Source organism: Theropithecus gelada, chromosome X (genome assembly GCF_003255815.1).
Source record: "Theropithecus gelada isolate Dixy chromosome X, Tgel_1.0, whole genome shotgun sequence".
In the NCBI taxonomy this organism is placed as follows: domain Eukaryota; kingdom Metazoa; phylum Chordata; class Mammalia; order Primates; family Cercopithecidae; genus Theropithecus; species Theropithecus gelada.
Genome location: NC_037689.1, coordinates 16,959,091 through 16,973,880, shown reverse-complemented (window position 1 = coordinate 16,973,880; position 14,790 = coordinate 16,959,091). Strand labels below are relative to the sequence as shown.

At 37.9% G+C, this 14,790-nt stretch overlaps 1 non-coding gene across 1 annotated transcript; it reads left to right on the top strand.

Annotated features, from left to right (window-relative positions):
* Positions 1-4,694: 4,694 nt before the first annotated feature.
* On the top strand, positions 4,695-4,799 carry LOC112616661. Its single transcript, XR_003117701.1, has one exon. It is a non-coding gene; the product is annotated as a U6 spliceosomal RNA (small nuclear RNA).
* Positions 4,800-14,790: the final 9,991 nt, after the last annotated feature.

Below are 14,790 nucleotides of genomic sequence, written 5' to 3'. Positions count from 1 at the left end.
ATGCATACTAAGCTTAATACCTGGGTAATGAAACAATCTGTACAGCAAAGCCCCATGACACAAGTTTACCTATGTAACAAACCTGCACATTACCCCGAACTGAAAATAAAAGTTCAAAAACAAGATCAAATGAGGGAAAATATATATGTAAATCAGAGCATGTCCTTGGTCTGCCTAAAACCCTTGTATGGCTCTCAGTGGCTCTAAGAATAAAGATCCAAATCTATCTGAAAAAGTCACTTGGCCGGACGCGGTGACTCACACCTATAATCATCCCAGCGATTTGGGAGGCCGAGGTGGGCGGATCACGTGAGGTCAGGAGTTTGACACCAGCCTGGCCAACATGGTGAAACCCTGTCTCTACTAAATATACAAAAATTAGCCAGGCTTGATGGCATGGGCCTGTAATCCAAGCTACTTGGGAGGCTGAGGCAGAAGAATTGCTTGAGCCTAGGAGGCGGAGGTTGCAGTGAGCCGAGCTCGCACCACTACACTCCAGGCTGGGTGACAGAGCAAGATTCCATCTCAAAAACAAACAAACAAAACAGTCTCTTATGACGTGGCTCCACCGTACCTTTCCAGATTCATCACAACTTCCCTCATCTGGGTTTTCCAGCAGCAGACACTAAGACAAAGTTTGATGTACACAGTGTTTATTAATGAATGCCAATATATGTGAAAGGAAAGGAGAAGGAAGCAGAATGGAGCAGAGGAAGAAGTTGAACTTCAATGCAGGGCCAAGAAAGCCTTGGCCAACATAATGGGGAGCTCCAAAGTGAGTTTTGCTCATCACAGTTATCCTGCTTCAGGCCTTTCTATCTTGCCTAACATGTGTTTGGGCATGACTCTAGGCATGAACTTGGGCAAAGTGGGTCTCTTCAGCCCTGGTAGATGTTGGTGGAGCTGACAGCTGGCGTAAGTTCTTCCCTGGAGGGGGTCTGTGTGACCCCTCTCCATGTGTATCATGCCCTTCACCACGTGCTCTAGCCGCACTTGATTTCTCCACTTTCTCAAAACTCACAGAGAACTTTCCTCCCCTCAATCCTTTGTGTCTGCTGTTCCTTTTTCTTGAAGCACTTCTCCTGGCTCCCCTTTCCCTGAATTCTATGACCTTGGGCAAGACATTTTTTTTCAGATATCAGCAATAATGAGTAAAGAGTTACTTCTACTCATAGCACGTCTCATAGTTTGTAATTTGTGCTTTTTAGGGGAGTAAATCCTTCAACTCATTATTCTACATAATTATTTGTGTATTGCTTATGTCTCCTGCTATACTATAAGCTCCATGACAGCAGGATTGTGTATATTTTATCTTCAGAGACTAGTGGGGTACCTAGAATATAATAAATGCTCCATAACTATTTGTTGAATGAATAAATGGATGAATGATTAAAAAGTAACCTGGGGGCTCTGGGGCCCTACTGAAGGAAGTACCAGGAGGTGGGAGAAGCGTATAGGTGGAAAGATGGAACCACATTCAACTAATATAGAGAGCTGGCTTCTTAACAATGATGTTTTCCATTCAGACCTAATGTTGTTGGTGTCCATTCAGACCTAATGTTGTTGAACTGAGCATACATTTAGGATCTGGCAAGCCATTTTGGAGCGAAGAATGCAGGTCAGAATTTTTTCTTAGCACTACGGCTCATGGGCAATTCTGTCCAGATTTTTACCATTATGCCTATTAGAAAGTGTGACAATCTGTAATCTCCCTTTCAAGAATTTCTTGAGATCAAGAAGTCTAACACCCACAGTCTGACTAGTCCTAAAATCAACCAGATTCAGGTCCTTACATGGATGATCTAGCCCCACAGGAACAGAAAGATCTTAAACTGCTTACCTAGATCCTAAAACCATGAGGTTCAGCCTGGAAGTTCATTTGGACCCATCTCATGGACAGGTAGGATAGAAAGAAGTATAGTTGCCATCAGCCCTGCATGTACTGGGCTTGGTAGAATGTGTTCATGTGGGAATTCTTTCCTAGCCTTTCCCAAGAAACTTAGATATTTTCCCAAATCCAGGATCCTCAGGAAAATCAGTTGAGAAATCAGAAAAATGAGAAAATATATTATAATATTATAATTCCTTGACAAGAATTAAAGCTTAAAAATCAACAAAGAGATGTTACTGGTTGTAAGGAATCTGTTGACCTCAAATGGAAGACAAGAGCAGGAAACACTGGAATTCTGAGCAGGAGGTTAAGTGACCAGTTTCAGGGCAGGAACACAGAAGAGAAATGGTTACAGTTGAATCAGTCAGTCTTGCTTGTAGCTGTTGCCATCTAATATGTGAGTGGTTGTGGGCCTGTCTGCTGCCAATGGTGAATTATTCTTGCAAATAAAATAAACATTAGTCAGTTTATATGTGTAGAATACTTTAAACCAATCCTATGGGTCGTGTTCCAAGAAATAAAAAATTTTAGGATCAAAATAAGTCCTTAAATTGGCAATTTGATATGTGATTTTATGTCATGCTGTTAAGCTTGGTAGGATATACAAATATATTATTTGAATACCACCCAATAATGTTCATTGCCATTTTTCAGTTTGAATATCTGCTAATAGCTACAGGTCTTTGTAAATATTACAAAACTTAATATTCTTATTTATTAAATATATATATATTTCAGACATCTACCCATACTGGGTAGAGTATGAGTGATTTTGGAAATACTTCAGGAAGAGCTTGTGATTTTGAGAATTCCTGACAATACCCAGGTATTCTGATTTCTCATTTCTGAATCCCAAAGACTAATAGCTGTTAGAAATGTGGAAGCACTAACCAACATGAGCCCCAAGCACCCCCAGGCTCACTCAGCAGCAGTCTTTCTTGTCAGTTTCCTCATGTAGGCCTCAGTTTTCTCATGTAGGCCCCAGGTAGGTGGCTAAATCATTGGGAACTAAGGACTTTATTTCAACTTGGAGTTTACTTCACTGTTTTACCTCTGGATGCCATCCTGAGCTCCATTTTCTTGACTAAGGCCTTTTCCTCCTGCCCAGCTTTTCCTGGAGTCACCAAGGAGAAGAGCAGTGGACATTGCTCTTCATATCCCTCGTGAAGAGTGAGTTGTTGCTTTATGTCAAACGGGCTACCTGAAGAATTGTATGCTGGTTATTTTCTATTTGTGGCTCTCTCCTGGCCCCAGATCTATGCTCTCTCTGCTTCTCTGCCCTGCTGTGTGTCGCAAGTGGCTGATTCTGGCAGACTACCTCACCTGGACTCCCTTTGGGTTAGATTCTGGCCCAGAGACTGAATCCAACCCACTGCCTGTTTTTGTAGATAAAGTTTTATTGAAACACAGCCATGCTCATTTGTCTCTGTATTGTCTATGGTTGCTTTTACACCACACTAGCAGAGTACAGAAGTTGTAACAAGGATAGTATGGCTCACAAAGCCTAAAATATTTGTTACTATACCTGATTTAGGCCAATGTGAGGTGAAGCTCTAACATTAGATAAGAGAGTGGAAGCTTCTGCTTGATGTTCAGCTCTGGAAGCAGCAGTATCTCTCCTGGCCTATAGCTCTTACCAGGAGGCCCCTCCCCATGGCTCCAGCTCTGAGCTGGAGGCCTAAGAATAGTGATGGCTTCCTGCTGTTGTTAGTCTCTGGGTGACTCAATGTCCCTTCCTTGTTCTCTTAATTCTGCTCAGAATTTTGTAAGTAGACCTAAAAGTGTCTTTATTTGCACCATCTGAAGTGATTGTTTTCCTGCTAGAATCTGACTAATGCAACTTGACTACAAGCCTCACCTTGGCCACATACTTGAGCAGACCCCCTTGGCAAGGGATACCAGTCTAGGTTGAGCCCGAGTCTGATGTACCACCACAGGCAAGGTGATTTACCTCTTGGCTAGCCTAGCAGTCCTTACTGATGAATTAGGGTCCCTAGTCCAGGCTTTGTCCTTAAGAATAGTTTATCCCTTTCCACTGTTGAACCATCTTCAAAGTCCTAGCATGCTCTGTGGTTGACTCTTATACAAATTATACAAGAAAGCAGGAAGTTTCTTTATACTTTTTTCTAGTAAAATATGATGAGCTTAGAAATCTCTTTGAGTTAGGTTGGTACCTGGATTAATGTATTCTAAATGGGAGTTGAAATAATTTCTTCTTTCAAGTCTTATCAGAAACACAGGTTAGTCTCCATCTAGATTTGTAGGATTTTAGTTGGAATGGGACTACCATGACATCAACTCTAAGTCTGGCATTTTGTATTTTGTATTTGATGCAGTGATTTTCAAATCACTACCCAAATAATACATGGTTGCTGGCATGTCTGTCTCTGGAATTTATAGAAGAAACCTTTTTTTTTTTTTTTCTTTTTTTGCAATGTTGACTATCATCCAGGTTGCCCCCAAAGCTTTCTCAAGAATAAAAATATAATTTTCACATTTTCAGTTATACTTGCTATCTGAAATAGTAACTAGAGAATATGAATTTGGTCAAGGAAGGTTATGGAAGAAACAACATTTGAAAATGAGAAATCCCCAAGTATTAGAGTCATATATAGTGCTATTGACTTCAATAATCTTACCTCCCATCTTCTTTCTGCCTCTCTGTAGGACTATATATAAAATTCCCTATAAAATAATTAATTTAAAAAACAGACACCCCCATTCAAGGGGCATTATATAAAAATTTTAGGAATGTATGTGCTACATCTATAGTATTGGTGGTTAGATTATTACTTATGAGTTTGTGCTCACTTTGGCAGCACATATGTACAAAATTGGAATGATACAGAGATTAGCATGGCCCCTGGGCAAGGATGACATGCAAATTCATGAAGCATTCCATATTTTTAAAAAAATTGATAAAATAGGCCACTAGCTAGATTAAGAAGAAAAGAGAGAAGATTCAAATAAACACAATTAGAAATGATAAGGGGGATATTACCACTGACCCTACAGATATGCAAACAAAAATCAGCATTATAAACACCTCTATGGACATAAAATAGAAAATCTGGAAGAAATAGATAAATTCTGGACACATATACCCTCCCAAGACTGAACCAGGAAGAAACTGAATCCCTGAATAGTCCAATAATAAGATCTGAAATTGAGGCCCTAATAAATAGCCTACTGTGATGGTTAATACTGAGTGTCAACTTGATTGGATTGAAGGATACAAAGTATTGATCCTTGGTGTGTCTGTGAGGGTGTTGTGAAAAGAGATTAACATTTGAGTCAGTGGGCTGGGAAAGGCAGATACACCTTTAATCTGGGTGGGCACAATCTAATCAGCTGCCAGAGTGGCTAGAAGATAAGCAGGCAGAAAAATGTGAAAAGAGAGACTGGCCTAGCCTCCCAGCCTACATCTTTCTCCCATGCTGGGTGCTTCTTGCCCTCAAACATCGGACTCCAAGTTCTTCAGTTTTGGAACTCAGACTGGCTCTCCTTGCTCCTCAGCCTGCAGATGGCCTATTGTGGGACCTTGTGATCATGTGAGTTAATACTTAATAAACTTTATATATATGACAGAACTAATGGAATATACATATACTTAATAAACTCCTATATATACACACATATATGGGACAGAACTAATGGAATATATATATATATTCATTCTAGAGGTACAGAACTGTCCTTCTGGAGAACCCTGACTAATACACCTACCAACTAAGAAAAGCCCAGGACCAGACAGATGCACAGCTGAATTCTAACAGAACAAAGAAGAGCTGGTACCATTCCTACTGAAACTATTCCAACAAATGGAAAAGGAGGGACTGCTCCCTAACTCATTCTATGATGCCAGCATCATCCTGATACAAAAACCTGGCAGAGACACAACAGAAAAGAAAACTTCAGGCCAATATCCTTCGGGCTAATATCCTTGATGAACATCAATGCAAAAGTCCTCAACAAAATACTGGGAAAGTGAATCCAGCAGAACATCAGAAAGCTTATACACCGTGATCAAGTAGGCTTCACCCCCAGGATGCAAGGTTGGTTCAACGTACACAAATCAATAATTGTGATTCATCACAGAAGCAGAACTAAAGAGAAAACCACATGATTATCTCAATAGATGCAGAAAAGGCTTTCAATAAAATTCAACATTCCTTCATGTTAAAAACTCTCAATAAACTAGGCAGTAAAGGAACATACCTCAAAATAATAAAAGCTACATATGACAAACCCACAGCCAATATCATACTGAATGGCCAAAATCTGGAAGCACTCCCTTTGAAACTTGGCACAAGACAAGGATGCTCTCTCTCACCACTCCTATTCAACAGAGTATTGAAATTTCTGGCCAGGGCAATCAGGCAAGAGAAAGAAATAAAGGGCATTCAAATAGGAAGAGAGGAAGTTAAACTCTTTTTGTTTGCAGATAACATAATCCTATATCTAGAAAACCCATTGTATCAGCCCAAAAGCTTTTAAAGCGAAAAACAACTTCAACAAAGTTTCAGAATACAAAACTATTGTACAAAATCTGCTAACATTCTTATACACCAACAACAGGCAAGCAGATAGCCAAATCTGGAATGCATTCCCATTCACAATTGCCATAAAAAAATAAAATACCTAGGAATACAGCTAACAAGGGAGGTGAAAGAGCTCTACAAGGTGAACCATACAACCACTGCTTAAGGAAATCAGAGATGACACAAAGAAGTGGACAAACATTTTATACTCATGGATAGAAAGAATCAATGTCTGTAAAATGACCATACTGCCCAAAGCTATTTATAGATTCAATGCTATTTTCATTGAACTACCATTGACATTCTTCACAGAACTAGAGAAAATAATTTTATAATTCATATGGAACCAAAAAAGAGCCTGAATAATCAAGGCAATCTTAAGCAAAAAGAACAAAGCTGGAGTCATCACACCATCTGACTTCAAACTATACTACATGGCTACAGTAACCAAAGCAGTATAGTACTGGTACAAAAGCAGACAAATAGACCAATGCAACAGAATACAAAGCCCAGAAATAAGACCACACACCTACAACAATCTGATCTTCAACACATCTGGCAAAAATAAGCAATGGGGAAAGGATTGCCTATTTAATAAATGATGCTGGGATAACTGGCTAGCCATATGCAGAAAATTGAAACTAGACACTTTCCTTACGCCATATACAAAAATAAACAAAAGATGGACTTAAATGTAAAACCCAAACCTATAAAAACCCTGGAAGACAACCTAGGTAATACCATCTGGATATAGGAACAGGCAAAAATTCCAAGTCAAAGACGCCAAAAGCAGTTGCAACAAAAGCAAAAATTGACAAATGGGATCCAATTAAACAGCTTCTGCACGGCAAAAGAAACTATCAACAGATTGAACAGACTACATAGAATGGGATAAAATTTTTACAAACTATGGATCTGATAAAGACCTAATATCCAGTATCTATAGGAAACTTAAACAAATTTACAAGCCGGGCGCGGTGGCTCAAGCCTGTAATCCCAGCACTTTGGGAGGCCGAGACGGGCGGATCACGAGGTCAGGAGATCGAGACCATCCTGGCTGACACGGTGAAACCCCGTCTCTACTAAAAAAATACAAAAAACTAGCCGGGCGAGGTGGCGGGCGCCTGTAGTCCCAGCTACTCGGGAGGCTGAGGCAGGAGAATGGCGTGAACCCGGGAGGCGGAGCTTGCAGTGAGCTGAGATCCGGCCACTGCACTCCAGCCTGGGCGACAGAGCGAGACTCCGTCTGAAAAAAAAAAAAAAAAAAAAAAAAAAAAAAAACAAATTTACAAGAAAAAAACAAAGAGCCCCATTAAAGAGTGGGCAAAGAACATGAACAGACACTTTTCAAAAGAACACATAGATGTGGCCAACAAGCATATGAAAAGAAGCTCAACATCACTGATCATTAGATACATGCAAATCAAAACCACAGTGAGATACCATCTCACACCAATCAGAATGACTATTACTAAAAATTCAAAAAACAACAAATGCTGGCAAAACTGTGGAGAAAAAGGAATTCTTATACACTGTTAGTGGGAGTGTAAAGTAGTTCAACCATTGTGGAAAACAGTGTGGTGATTCCTCAAAGAGCTATAGACAGAAATACCTTTCAACCCAGTAATTCCATTACTGGGTATATACCCAAAGTTATGTAAGTCATTCTATTATAAGGATACATGCACATTATTCACAGCAGCAAAGACATAGAATCAACCCAAATGCCACCAATGGTAGACTGGATAAAGAAAATGTGTATATATACACCATGGAATACTATGCAGCTGTAAACAATAATGAGCTCATGTCCTTTGCAGGGATATGGATAGAGCTGATGACCATTATCCTTAGAAATCTAATGCCAGAGCAGAAAACCAAATACTGCATGTTCCCGCTTATAAGTGAGCTAAACGATGAGAACACATGAACGCATAGATAGGAACAATGCACACTGGGGCCTATCAGAGGGTGGAAGGTGGGAGGAGGGAGAGGATCAGGAAAAATAACTAATGGACACTAGGCTTAATACCTGGGTAATGAAATAATCTGTATAACAAACTCACATGATACACATTTACCTAAGTAAAAAACTTGCATATCCTGCACACCTCTGAACTTAAAAGTTTAAAAAAAGATTGTTACTTATGAGTTTAATGCCATACATATAGTAAGCACTAAGCAAAAAACTCAATATCGAACACTTAGTTCTTTGTAGTTGGCAAAGCATTTTCTCATGCATTGACTCATTGATCCTCATAATAATCCTGTAAGGTAAATATTATTAACTCCAACTTTACAAATTAGGAAGTAGATTTTCATATTGCTAGTGGGCTCAAGGATGGTGTGGAATTGGGGGTTGATATGTGGAAACCCCGATAGGAAGCAATGAGAGGCTGGTAAACTGAACTAGCTGCAGAGTATGGCCTCAACAAGAAACCTGAGCAGGTTGATTTCAGGGGCTGACAGGAAGATCAAGTTTGGGCTTTAGGCAATATTCAGAATCAAGGGAGAGACTGCTCCATCAGATAGATCACAGCAATGAAGAAGGACGCTGAGCTATTCTGTAATATTCAGCAGAGAATCCCGGCAGGAACTCAGTGCCATGGACTGGTTCAACACAGGAAGCAGGGAAATGTCCATCGGTGCTGTCAATTCTAGGTACCACCCAAAGGAATGCTGAGGTTCCTGTTATGTATCCTGCCTTTGTCCCATTGACTGGCCCTGTGTGTGGGTACTTTCAGTAGTAGGGACGGGGATAATGAGAGCAAGAGGCATTAGGCAGGGGTGAACCTGGGGGAGCAATTCTTTGTCTTTTTACTTCATAACCTACGCAATTTCTACCATACCTCACTGGCTGGCATGAGTGAGGGAAGAAAATTAAGAAGAGGCGAAGAGACAAAAGTCAAGTGGCCAATTGGTGTATAGAAAGATGGGTATATTAACTAGAATTAATGGTAACTTGTGAAAAACAAAAGAAAGATGGGTGTAATCAATAATGGCTTCAGAGTGCAAATGAGTTTTTAACTGATTCTCAAAGGAAACAGATCATGTAGCCTGACATTTGCTGTGATCCTTAATACAGTTAAATGACAACATTAATTGTACCGAAGCCCAGTTATATATTTTGTCATCTTCTCCAAGGAAATCAGTTTGGTATACTTTCTTACAATCTTCTCCTCGAAGTGTCCATTCTTAATCCCAAAGACTGAGTGAAGGAAATGATCCTGCCTTCCATTTTTCATGGATATAAAAACTGTTTAGAGCTGCATTGTTCAGTATGGTAGCCATTAGTTACATGTGGCTATTGAGTGCTTGAAATGTGGATATTCTTAATTGAGATGTGCCCTAAGTGTAAAATTTGTGCTGGGTTTGAAGACTTGAGGTAAAAAAATGTAAAATCTCATTAATAAGTTTTATATTGATGGCATTTTGAGATAACTATTTTGGATATATTGGATTAAATAAAAATATTATTAAAATTAATCTGACCCTTTTTCTTAATGTTTAAAATATGGCTACAATAAAATTTAAAATCACATATGTGGTTCACATTATATTTCTATTGGACAATGGTTTTTTAGAGAGAAGTGCCAGATTCTTAAACGGTTGCTCCCTTTCAGATTTTACCAAATGATTCTCTCCCCTCTAGGCCAGTTTTAACAAGTCAAATAATACAGATTTCATAATTGGAAGGAAGGCTGCAAGTCATTTGGAAATTACGTGATGAAGCTGCAATGGGATCATAACTCCTGCAAGACAATTTGCTTTTCTGAGCCTTTCTTATTCCAAATGGAAAAGTCACTGCTCTGTTCTCTCCTCTAGCTAATTTACATCTTATTTTCTTTCTGTCAGAAGTGTCATTTCCTGTGATGGATGAAACCATCTTTGCTAAGTGCAAAAACAAGGCCACCACGTTATTAAAACTGGATTCACTACAAATGTTTTCATCCTCTGGATTGGGAAGAATTCATATAGTTGCTTGGAAACCCTTTTAAAAATTGCAATGTTTAGTTACTTTCAGAAATTGAAGTCAGGATTACAGGAGCAAAAAATATCACTACCTTTACACATATGAAAAAAAGGAGACATTATCTGGCAGAATGATTTTCCTTTAATCCTGTCATAGCTATACATTGGCTCTGAATTGGCCGTTTTTTGATTCAAGGGTTTTAAGGCCATCTTAATGCTAGGCTTCTGTACAGTTAATTAGATTGACAATGCAATAGATTTTATTCACTTAGAAAAGAATTGATTTGGTCTTTAGAGAATTTTTATAAGTCTGTAGTCTTCATTTTATGAGCACAGCTGAGTCTGTAACAGCAATGTTGGAACTTTATAATGATTACTTCAAAATAAGGAAGACATGTTAAACAAAAGGAAACAGACCCTTTCTCTTTAAGAGGCAACTGGGACAAATTGCATAGTTGTATTTACTCCCATGATGCCTTTTTCCTGTTTTGCTTTGGTTTCTTTGTCTTTTAATTTTATTTTGTATAATCTTCCATTACATAAAATACATATTTTATATATTTATTAAAATATCCACAACTCAGACTTGTTTACTGTTGTTTTTTATATTACAGATGGTAAGAGTTACAGATGGTAAAATTTACTTTTAAATTATAACAAACGTATAAATTTTTGTAACCATCACTAACAGGATATAGAACAATTCTGGTACTCTCCAGAATTCCCACTTGCTACCTCTTTGCGATTAGACATTCTCCCTACCCTTGATCCTTGGCAACCACTGATCTGTTCTCTGTCCCTATAAATTTTGCTCTTAAAGAATGCCATATGAATGGAATCGTATAGTATGTAACTTTTTGAGACTGGTTTCTTTTACTTAGCATGATGGGTTTGAGATTGATTCATGTTATTGCATCTGTTCTTTTGATTGCTGACTACCATAGTATGTTTATGCATTCACTTATTGAGGGACATTTGAGTTGTTTCTGTATTTTTCTGACTGAAAATAATGCTGATATAAATGTTTATATGCAAGTTTTCATGTGAAAATAAGTTTCGTGTCTCTAGGGTGAATACCTAGTAATAGGATTGATGGGTCACATGGTAAGTGTATATTTATATTTTTAAGTCTATGTTTAAATTTCTAAAAAATTATGCCTCTGTTTTCCACAATGGTTGTACCATTTTGCATCCCCACCAGCAATATGCGAGTTTCAGTTGCTCTGCAGTCTCACTGGCACTAGGTATTGTTGGTAGTTTTTTTTAAGCCATTTTAATAGAGATATAATGGTATCTCATGGTGGTTTTAATTTGCATACCCTTAATGACTAATGAAGTTGAGCATCTTTTCATGTGATTATTTGCCATTATATATTTTCTTTGATGAAATATCTATTCAAATATTTTGTCTGGTTTTAAATATTAGATTATTTTATTATTATAGAGCTTTATATAAGTCTTTTGTTGGATACGTAACTTTCAAATATTTCTCCCAGTCTGTGGTTTGTATTTTCACTTACTTTACAGTGTCCTCCACAGAGCAAATTTTTAAATTTAAAAGATGTACATTTCAATTTCTTCTTTTATGGATTGTGCTTTTGGTGTTACGTCTAAGAAATCTTTACCTAACCTAAGGTCACAGGGAGTTTTCCTATATTTTCTTCTAGAAGTTTAGAAAATTGACCCATTTTTGTTTTTTGTATACAATGTGAGGTGTTGGGAACAAGCCTCCCAAAATCTGGCCATAAACTGGCCCCAAAACTGGCCATAAACAAAATCTCTGCAGCACTGTAACATGTTCATAATGGCCCTAACACCCACGCTGGAAGGTTGTGGGTTTACTGGAATGAGGGCAAGGAATACCTGGCCTGCCCAGGGCAGAAAACTGCTTAAAGGCATTCTTTTATTATTATTATTATTATTATTATTATTATACTTTAAGTTCTAGGGTACATGTGCATAACGTGCAGGTTTGTTACATATGTATACCTGTGCCATGTTGGTGTGCTGCACCCATCAACTCGCCAGCACCCATCAACTCATCATTTACATCAGGTATAACTCCCAATGCAATCCCTCCCCCCTCCCCCCTCCCCCCTCCCCATGATAGGCCCCAGTGTGTGATGTTCCCCTTCCCAAGTCCAAGTGATCTCATTGTTCCGTTCCCACCTATGAGTGAGAACATGCGGTGTTTGGTTTTCTGTTCTTGTGATTAAGAAAATGTGGCACATATACACCATGGAATACTATGCAGCCATAAAAAAGGATGAGTTTGTGTCCTTTGTAGGGACATGGATGCAGCTGGAAACCATCATTCTTAAAGGCATTCTTAAGCCACAAACAATAGCATGAGCGATCTATGCCTTAAGGACATGCTCCTGCTGCAGTTAACTAGCCCAACCTATTCCTTTAATTCGGCCCATCCCCTTGTTTTGCATAAGGGATACTTTTAGTTAATTTAATATCTATAGAAACAATGCTAATGACTGGTTTGCTGTTAATAAATATGTGAGTAAATCTCTGTTCGGGACTCTCAGCTCTGAAGGCTGTGAGACCCCTGACTTCCCACTTCACACCTCTATACTTCTGTGTGTGTATCTTTAATTCCTCTAGTGCCGCTGAGTTAGGGTCTCCCCAACCGAGCTGATCTCGGCAGTGAGGTATAGGTCAAGGTTTATTTTTTTTCATATGGATGTCCAATGGTTCCAGCATCGTTTGTTGAAGACTGTCCTTTCTCTATTAAATTGCCTTTACATCTTTGTCAAAAAATCAATTGAACATATTTACATGGCTCTATTTTGGAACTCACCATTTTTTCCATTTGTCTGTATATCTGTCCTTAAGCCAATACTGCGCTGCCTTGATTTCTATAGCTTTAAAGTGTATCTTAATATTGGGGAGCGTGTCCTTCAGCTTTGTTTTTCTTCTTCAAAAATGTTTTGGTTATTTCACTTTCCATAAAATTTTTAGAATCAGCTTGTTAACATGTACAAAAAATTTTGGAATTTTCATTGGGATTGCTTTAAATATGTACATCAATTGGGGTGATTTGACATTTTAACTATATTGAGTCTGTGAATAGCATGATCATGATATATCTTTCCATTTATTTACATCTTTGAATTCTTTCATTAGTAATTTGTAGTTTTCACATACAGATTCCATGCCATTTAAATATATTTATACTGAAGTATTTCATATATTTCAATGCTATTGTAAATGGTATTTTTATTTAAATTTTAAATTCCAACTCTTCATTATTGATATATGGATAAACAATTGCCTTTTTAATGTTAACTTTCTATCTTACGACCTTGCTATACTTGCTTATTACTTCCACGATTTTTTTTTTTTTGTATAGGCTTTGGGATTTTATACATAGATAATCATGTCACATGCAAAAAACATTTTTGTTTCTTCTTTTAATCTATACACATTTATTTCTTATTCTTGTCTTATTGTGCTACCTAGGACTCCAAGTACATGTAGAATAGGAGTGATAAGAGAGGATGTTTTTGCCTTGTTCTCAACCTTGGAAGAAGGCACCCATACTTAAGTCCAGTCTTGAGTATAATGGAAGCTATGGATTTGTTGTAGATGTTCTTTATCGAGAAATTTCCCCGGTGTTTTCAGTCTTCCAAAAGTTTTAATCACACATGTGTTAGATTTGTCAAATGCTTTTACTGCATCTATTGATATGATTATGTGATTTCCTTCTTTAGCCTGCTGACGTGATTGATGTTGATTAATTTTCAAATGTTGAACCAGCCTTGCATAACTGGAAAAAAATCTCACTTGGTTGTGGTATATAAATTTTTAAATACATTGCTGGATTCAATTTGCTAATACTTTCTTGAGGAGTTTTTTGTCCATGTTTATGAGAGATACTGGTCTGTAGCTCTTCTTTCTTGTGATGTCTTTATTTGATTTTGGTATTAGCATAATGCTGGACTTACAGAATGTGTTAGGAAGTATTTTCTCTGCTTCTATTTTTCTAGAAGAGATTGTAGAGAATTGGTATCCTTTCTTGCCTAACCATTTGGTAGATTTTACCAGTGGAACTATCTGAGCCTGATGTTTTCTTTTAGACGATTCTTAATTGTTGATCCCATTTCTTTAACAGGATTATTGTTGAATAATATGTATTTCTTCTTGCGTGAGTTTTGATAGTTTATCTTTCAAGGAGTTGGTCCATTTTATCTAAGTTATCAAGTATGTGGGCAAAGAGTTGTCACAGTACTCCTTTGTTGTGCTTTTAAGGTCCATGTGAAATCAGTAATAATGGCTCAGCTTTCCTTTCTAATATTAGTAATCTATGTCTTCACCCTTTCTCCCTAACCATGGTTAACCTGGCTAGAGGTTTATCAATTTCATTGACTTTCTTAA